This window comes from Sinohyriopsis cumingii, chromosome 7 (genome assembly GCF_028554795.1).
Source record: "Sinohyriopsis cumingii isolate HCF-2022 chromosome 7, ASM2855479v2, whole genome shotgun sequence".
In the NCBI taxonomy this organism is placed as follows: domain Eukaryota; kingdom Metazoa; phylum Mollusca; class Bivalvia; order Unionida; family Unionidae; genus Sinohyriopsis; species Sinohyriopsis cumingii.
The window spans coordinates 72,662,774-72,672,087 of NC_142967.1; the positions used below are offsets into that span (position 1 = coordinate 72,662,774).

Below are 9,314 nucleotides of genomic sequence, written 5' to 3' on the forward strand. Positions count from 1 at the left end.
CAAAATAAAGGGAATAGCTAAGATATGCATGGTCTTTAAAAATATCCAGTATAACCAGTGAGGGAAACATGGAAATTATTATTCTCTAAAAATCAAACCCTACACAAAGTACAAAACTGTACAGTACCACCTTACACTTTATTGAGATTTACATGTGCCCATTTAAATTTGATTGTAGAAAGACATAATGTTGCAGCTTGGAGAAAACACTGCTGGTTTGCTCTAGAAATTGCTGGTTGTGTAGCTGCTTGGCAAACTACATTATTTCAAATGCTGAATATGTAGGCTTAGACTAGATGTGTATCAGATATCCAAAACTTGTTTTTGATCACAGCATCTGATGGTACATTTGGTTAAAATGAGATTTAATATGAAATTGATTTTCTCTTTTTATTGACTGAATAGTACTTACAGAATTTGATATTAAAATTTACAAATTGTCAGATTGGATGATGAGTTTTCACTGTTGTGGCTTAGATTTATGTCCATGTGCAGCATAAAATCAATGTTATATCTCTTCATCAGTCTAATATCATTTATTTTACACTACATCTCTTTAAATAAAACCATATTTTAAACCAAATATTGATTATTTTTAAAGTAACAGCTGCACAATTTTACACTTTGGTAATTCTGCATTTGAGTCGGTATAGCTAGGTTAGTGTAATATTGATCCAATACAATACAGTATGAACCAACATTTATAAAAGCATTTTAATCTCACCCAGTCTCAACCAGTTGGATCATACTGCACAATCAAAAACTCCTATTGTTTTATATGCTCTCTCAAACATGTAGATTATATGCCCTTGTTCAGTCTGTTTATCCTTCAGTGTTTGCTTTATTTTGGTGCCATCTAACTTTATAACTTTTGATCTATAGATATATTATGAGTCACCAACCTGTATCAAAGGTCAAGGTCATGTCAAGGTCAGATAATAAGTTCTCAACAACAATAATAATAATAATAATAATAATAATAACTTTACTTAAAGAGTGTGACACAACTTGCTAAGAACTAATCTACCCTGAGGCCATCATACAAAGATATTTATTTATTTTGTGTTTCATAGATATTGCTTTGTAACTTTTAATCCTGAGAGACAGTTAACCTTTTTTTTTTAAACGTACATATGATGTTTGAAATATTTTGATCCGTTTCTTATACATAAAGTTCTGAAAATAAGGAACTGCATTCAAATTTTGTGTTGATGATATAAATTAATGTAGGCACTGTTGGTACCCTGTATGAGCTTTCCACTCTAACTGGCTCACAGCAAATTTATGTCTGCAATACTGTTACGGTCATCTTGAGGATCAATAATCGACAGAGAAATGTGGATTCCTTAAAGTTTCAAGAAGCCAGCTAATCATTATGTAGCTAATGGCATTGTTTCTGGATACTTCTGAACCAGAGGTCAACTGCATTTATGATATAGAAAATTGTAGATGTCTTTTGTGAGAGGCGAGGATAGCCTGGTAACAGTTTTAGTGTCCATCTACATAAATCATGCTATTTTAATTTGTCAGAAGGACCCACCTCAAAATTATAATTAGACTGAAAATCTGCTCTTCAAGCCAGTGTCTTAGAGTAATATTAAAATCATTTTAATTGCACAGATTTACATAATTTGTTTACAAATGGGATATTTCTGCATTCATGAGTTCATGCCAGACTTTTTTTTAAAGAAATATCAGTCATATCAAGATTCTAATTCATAAGTTTTATTGTGCCTTTATCAGTACACCTGGCCATTAAAGCCTGATGAACTTGCTGCATGGCCATACATCAGTTGTCCATAATCTATCATTCATCCTTCAACAAGTTAGGTAATGATTGTGATATAATAATTATGTGATCTTAGATCTGATTGACTGTTACCACTCTGGAAGTAATATTATTGATCCAGTTATGATCAGACCTGAAATATGGGCTTGTATCGATCATCAAGATGTCAGAAGATTTAGACTTTGTACAAGATTCATGAATATCTCTGATCTGGTTCTGATTAATTTTGAAACATAGGCTTGCATCATCAAATTCTTGGAGCAGAATCTTGATTGTCAAGATATATTTTAATGAGGTGATGTTGCATCTGATTTTCTGATATTGTTACCACCCTGGAGTCCACATTACTGATATTGTGACCACCCTAGACTCCACATTACTGATATTGTTACCACTGTGGAGTCCACATTACTGATATTGTTACCACCCTAGAGTCCACATTACTGATATTGTTACCAGCCTGGAGTACACATTACTGATATTGTTACCAGCCTGGAGTCCACATTACTGATATTGTTACCACCCTTAGAGTCACATTACTAATATTGTTAACAGCCGGGAGTCCACATTACTGATCCAGTTTTCATCAGACATAAAATATAGATATATATGGTCAAGAATTTGCTTATCAGTTTAATGAGTGAGATACATGCATATTAATGAGGTGATCATGGGGTCTAATTGACTGAGGTTTTCACCATTCTAAAGGCCTTATTTCTGATCCCATCTGAGTACATTTGGTAAACAGACTGAGATCATGAAGAATGTAGATGAGTACAACTTTGAATGAGATCAGCATTTACATTGAGGTGGTCATACTTCTCATTGGCTTGTCAACACTTTAGTGACTACTTTTTATCAGAATTTTTATCAGATTTGATAATTAAATGGGCAGTACATTAGGGTAGATGAACTTAGTATGTGTATATTAAGTGTTGCATAAGTTGTCATCTAAAAACTGTAACTAAGTGTCATGATTAAGCTTACAATATCGCTGTCACCCAGTAGATGACTCAGTGCTGACATTAGATACTTTGTCTATTAAAGCAGAAGTGTTGACTTTTAAGCCTATGATTTACTTCCTACTTTATTGATACAATAGTGAAACTTGTATGGGATGCTAACACCTGGCAAGATATTTATCAGAGAGGGACAATAAACATAAAACACACTGACTCATCAAATGAGAAAACATTTAGTGGACAAAAGAAATTTAGTAAAATCCACACAGAAAAAACTGATCTCCAGAAAATCTTTAAATAATTCTTCGTCTTGCAAAGGAATACATTTATTTAACATATCAATATATGCAAGTAAATAATAAAATATAATTGACATTCATTTTCTTTTTTTTTTAATCACAAACTTTTCCAAAAGTTAGATTTGATCCAAATATCTCTCATAGTATCTATTTGACCACCATCTTGGCATATTTGACATGTGTCAAACATGTGATTAAAGAATTATATGGCAATATTCAAAATCAATTTGTGACAAATATAAAAATTTAGTAAAAAGAACATTAATAATTCTTGGAATTATTCTGTCTTGAAAAATGAAAATATGCTGTCATTGTCATTAAATTTGTAACAAAATTACTCAGGAATTTCCATACATTCCTTGCTGACAGAAACCAGCAAAGTACTGGTGCACTGAAAAAGTAAGTGGTATGTACCACTGGAAATAAATACTGCAGTAATCTGCTATACTACTAACATTCTGCGTGGAGCCCCGAGTGGCCTAGTGGTCTAAAGCACTCTCCGTTACGGATCACTGCCATCTCACCTCTGTCTGCGTGGGTTCGAGTCTAGGATTCGGCCAATGTGGATATGTGAGAAAGCTTGCCAGTAGCTTCTCGTGGGTCGGTGGTTCTTCCCGGGGTTTTCCCGGGTTCTTCCTCCACCATTAATACTGGCCGCCATACATAGCCTATCATGTGCTGAAAAATGGCGCTAAACCCAACAACAACAACAATAACTAACATTCTGCACCTCTGATATTTTTGGAGTGTGCATTTGATTGCATTAAGCATTTATCTCTCTAGAGACTATTTTTTTATACAATTGTGATCAAACTTGGTAAATAGGCTATCAAGATTTCTGATTAGTGGGTGAAAATCTACACATACTGATGATATAATTTTGCATTTGATTGGCAGAGCTTGCTAACTCTCTAGCAACTATATTTCTTTCAAGATTTTGATCAAACTTGTAATGTAGTATTATGGAGATTATAAATTTGATTACAAGCAAAATATGAGCATGTATATGTGGCAATTTTGTAACTAACTGGCACTACATGTTATCATTCTGAGGATTGAATTAGTGAATTAGCTTATATCATCATTGTCTTAGGTTGTATAACAAGAGAGATTTGTGTATAATAATGAGATAGATGATCATGCATCAGTCTGACTGAGCATGTAATTTCTCTTGATCTAGAGACCATATTTTTCATCAGTTTTAATAAAACTTTGTAAATAGGTATATGTCATCAGAATCTTGGATGAGTTTGATCATGAGCAAAGACTAATGTGTAATAATCCTTGATCTCTCTTTGGAAATAGGTTGTTTTTTCTTCAAATCATAGTAAAATCAACATTTGAAGGTTAGTTATGTAAGAGGATGTTCTTACAACTTATTATTATTATTATTATTATTATTATTATTATTATTATTATATATAACATTGAAAATATAACTTTCATTTTTCAGTGTTGTTTTTATTAGTTTTCATATACTAAAGGCATCAAAAGGGTCCTGGGACTTACTATATGTACAATTATTGCAACTTCAGCATTCAGAATACGTTCACAAGTAGCAAATTTTCAGTCAGTCCTATGGTTTGGCTATCTGATAAAAATCTAGTATGCAGGTTTTGCTATCAAGAATTGTTAGAAGAAATAACTCCAGTAGCACAATATTTTATTTTACAAATGAAAATGGGCCTTACAATAATAGTGATTCATCAAAAGTCTGTTGGCACATAATTACACTTCAGGCAATTTGTACATTTGAGACTACATGCCACATGTCAGCACCTTCAGCATTGGATGTTATTTGAAATACCACTAAGGTTTATTCAAAACTTCATTCATTAGGACTTGTTAGAAATTCTAGGACCATTTGGAATTTAATTCAAAATAATGTAAGTTCTTTTTAGATTTTCACACTGTATTCTAGGGAATAAATTATTTGTTGAATGCTTCAAAACGTTTTTGGTTTTCGCTCTTTTCTGTTACTTAGTATAAGACATAATAGTTGTAATAACAGATTTTCTTTTGTTTTGAACATTAAATTAAATGTAAATTAAAGGAAGCTATAATTATGCATCAGGCAAATTTTACTCTGACTTTATGTCATTCAGTACCTTCGTCCATTTGTACTCCAACCTTTATGCCATCCAGCACCTTCATCCAGTTTTGTTCCAATAGCGTTGAGGCTTATATTTAGGTAGCAACAGTAACACAATTCCAAAAGCTTAGCTGTCAGCCCTACTCATCCTGGAGCTTTATCATACTACTGGTAAACATGGAACACCCTGCTTTGATTGGCATGGAGAGAATTCAGATTACAAGCAAAACAGATGCAGGCACAGATGAAAAGATAGGCATCAGCAATTAGAGTAATTTTCTAAAGTATTTGCATATTAAAATGGACAGGGATTTATATATAGTAATTAGCATCCACAAGAGACACAGAAGGAGTGTCCAGAGATTTTGGATACCACCCCATGATTATATGCTCCTTGGATGTGGCATGGAGTTAATTGTCCTTTCCATCAAACCTGTTTACCTGTAAAGCTTGGGGATATGGATTGAATAAATTAAACAGCACTTAATGACACCTCAGCACAGAATTAGATCTTCTTTGTCAACTAAAACCTTTCACACAGCATCTCACAATTTTGTCAGAATTATTATGCATGGTACATCAGTCCCTTTGTGTCTTTACACATACTCAGTTGTTGCATATAAATGAGTATCCTAATTAAAGTGTTTACATGCATGAACATGTACAACAGTGATACCTCTGTTTGCAAATAAGAGTCATGGTTCATCACAGCAAAATAAACATTGGCTGCTGCCCAATCCCAATAAAAATATAATAACAAGGGGGCATGAGTTCTTTGAAATGAACAAACTTTTGATGCAATTAAATTGTAACCAACATGTGAGAGAGAGAGAGAGAGAGAGAGAGAGACTCTGCATTAATGGATGATTAGAATAATTACAACCTAAGACTACACAAAGTTTTACTAGCGAAATCTACCACCTACCTTGGCAAAAATACCATGTTCCTATTCAAATCAATGTTAAATTCAGACTCTTGATCTCTCAAGATTGCCACTGAACTCCATGTTGATAGAATGCTGCTATATTTTTGTCCCCATGGCAATTCTTGTTAATGTCAGATTGCCCCTCCAATCAGCATATTGCTGAGTCTGATCTGGCATGTATGTTGATAACAAACCAATCATCATCTTTCACCAGAGCTATTCCAAGTAACCGGTGCTGTAAAGCTGCATTCTTCACCCCTCTCTTTCTTACAAAATGATCATTTGTTTTGTGCTTACAGGGGAGGATTAAGTAAAGGTACTGAGAATGGAGCTTTGTGTATTCCTATTATCAGACCAGTGTCAGTATTTCAACCTAAGCTGATGTCAGTTTCACTGCTATCAGTTTCTCTAGCAAGTAGCAGCTGTATGTGGGTAAAGTGTGATCCACAGATATTGACCATACCACAGCCAAAGTTACACTTGCAGCCAGACAATGAAGTTTATAATTTAAACTGGATCATTGTTTGGTTATATTTCCACAGGGAATCTCAGTATGAATTTAGCATGAGCTTTTGCTTTGTAAGGAAACAATTAATATTCATAACCATTATTTGTCACTATTGTCTCTTTCAGTATCTGTTGGATTGTTTCAGATAGCATCAAGTATGTTATAACAAGGAAAATAATTTATTCCACTAGTCTTTTATACATTGAAAAGTACAGTTAAGTTCAGATGAAACAGAAAAAAACAATGAAAACAACAACAAAACAAGAGGATTGATGTTTCAGCAGTTTGCTGACATAAATATACTCTAGTCTCCCCAGGACCCACCCCTACAACATAATGCAGATCAATCTGTTTGTTTACAGTAATAAATGTTTCTTGCAAATATAAACAATACAACAGATTTTGAACATTAAATTATTCAACTTCTTTCCTTATAAAATGGTGTGCTAGTGAGTTTACATTATTTTTTAAAAATCTCTTTGGCATTTATTACCTGGTTTACTCGGAAACTGCATTTCTTACTGTCGGTTACTGTAATAACTAATTTGTAAGGGTCTCATCCAATATTACACACATTCCCAACTTTTAAGATTAATACAAAATTTATGTGAGGAAACCAATGCTTATTGTCCGAAAAACGTGGCACTGGTAAGGTTCATTAACTGTGACTACTGTGTCCTTGTGTGCAGTTTATGAGCTAAAGCCATCTGTTCATTACAAGCTACTGATCTAATTTCAGTGGCATGAACCTGACTGATTGTAACAGGTTGTCCTGTAGTCTCAGCTATTGTTAGCAGCTGCCTGAACAGTTCTGATTTAGATCTGACAAAGGGACCAATTTGAATAGATTCTCTAATAACAAGATTTACCAGATGTTGTGTTTAAGAAAAGATAATCAAGAGTATATTATTTGAAAGATGGGTTTTAATGAATTGGCTTTAATTTGCTACATCCAAAATACATGATAAAATGCACGGAGATTGTCATTATTCTGTAGTGTTAGACAATGCCATCATTAGGTCCTATCAAACACAAGTGTAATTTCTCAAACAAGTTTTGCACATTAATCTATTCATATAACAAAAGCATTTAAACTTGTATTGATTCAGCTGAAGAAGTAACAAACATACTGTACAAAATTTATATATATAAAATATCATGGGGATAAAATTTAGTGATTTCAGAATAAATGATGATTTTATGTGGATAACATTGTGTAGGGTCAGTGAAAACTTTTTGCAGTGGATCAACAAAGAGATAAATTTTTTACAAATATTTCTGATTTGACAATAATGCACATTTAGTTAGATATGGTACATTAAAGTCGCAAGTAAATAAATGTAGGACCTAATATACATCATTTAATATTACAGAGTACATTAGAGTAACATATAACATCTTTTACAATAAATTAGATACTATCTAAATGATACTGTGTTTGCACATTTTATAATGCAGCAAAAAGAAAAACACATCAAAATACATAAGCAAAAGAGAAAGAGAGTATGTAATATGATTATTTTACTTTATGAGTGGTAAGTCTCCATATAAGTTTACTAACTTTCCAAAATAGGAATGCATGAAAACCAAGAAGCAGTTATTAACAAGCCACACAGTTCACAGTCTAGTACATTATGCTCTGTTCACAATTCAAATGGTTTCTCTCTCTCTCTCTCTCTAATTATTAATGCAATTTTTGGCCAATGATGGATGCATTTGTCTGGTCTGCCTAACTCCCAAGATAAACAGTGGGCATTTGTGTTGTAGGAGGTGCAAACAGTTCTGTTTCATGCATGGCAGATTTAACACAATCATGGGCAGCTTGAACTTGTTAGAGGATCAATATTTTGCTGAGTCCTCTACAGATGGGAAATTGTCCTGTAACAGTGGAAATACAAGTGATTTTACCAGTAATAATCCTTGCTTGGGGAATTTTTATTTCATTACTAGCGTATGCAGAGTTGCCTGTGGCATCAACTATTGATTTGCATTCTTTTTTGTTTTAGCTCCAATTTTCTGTTAAAATAAGCACAGCTCTGAAATAAATTTATTGGTGATAATGTAAGGTGCTAATAGGTATCCATGGTAACCATATCAAGCTTTGTCTTGAAATGATCAATTTTGCCTTACGCCCAATAACAAAGATGCCCTGTAAACTGGCAAAGTTTTTAGCAGTTTCATGTATCACAGATGAAATATAGTGATGCAGAGAGATCATAGCAGTTTTGTTCTCTTTATCCTGAATTTTATTTATCCAACTATTGCATTCAAACAACGTCATGTGTAGAAACCATTTTGGATAAAATTAAGTGATCCACATAAATCGAGACATTTTTGTTCCCAAACATTGTGTGGATCATCCAAATTATTGACTTACTTCCAAGAATAAAGGGGAAATCTCCTCACAGAAATATTTCATATGGATTGAGTAGTTTATAGAATTGCATAAAGGACTATTTACTGTATGAATGATATAATTTGATTATCCATCTGTCAGTTTACCTTATGCTTTTCAAGGCAAGTTATTTCTTTGATGAAATAGATTAGATTGTATATGTATATTCAGGACACAAATTGTTTGCACTGATGACCTTTTAATGTTGTGGGAAATTAAATTGTTTGAAGTGTTTGTGACAGTAAGAAATAACATATGATAATTGAATCAGACCAGAAGCTCATTCTTTAGCCATTTTTAAAATACTGGGGGTGGGGGGTTAATCTGTTTTAATGTAATAGAAA

The 9,314-nt window shown here is 33.1% G+C and overlaps 2 protein-coding genes across 4 annotated transcripts in view; one reads left to right on the forward strand and one right to left on the reverse strand.

Annotated features, from left to right (window-relative positions):
• Positions 1–6,434, reverse strand: part of LOC149795510 (rhodopsin-like) — a 31,891-nt gene extending 25,457 nt beyond the window's left edge. For 2 of the 3 annotated variants that reach the window (XM_089965304.1, XM_089965305.1), the window contains exon 1: positions 6,068–6,434. The gene's annotated coding sequence lies outside the window, so the exon portion shown is untranslated. Of the gene's footprint in view, positions 1–5,158; positions 5,511–6,067 lie in introns of those variants that run through there. The other variant, XM_089965306.1, reaches the window with a different exon arrangement.
• The window catches only part of LOC149795509 (dynein axonemal assembly factor 9-like), a 233,920-nt gene that overhangs the window by 88,342 nt on the left and 136,264 nt on the right, over positions 1–9,314 (forward strand). The gene's annotated exons all lie outside the window — the stretch shown is intronic.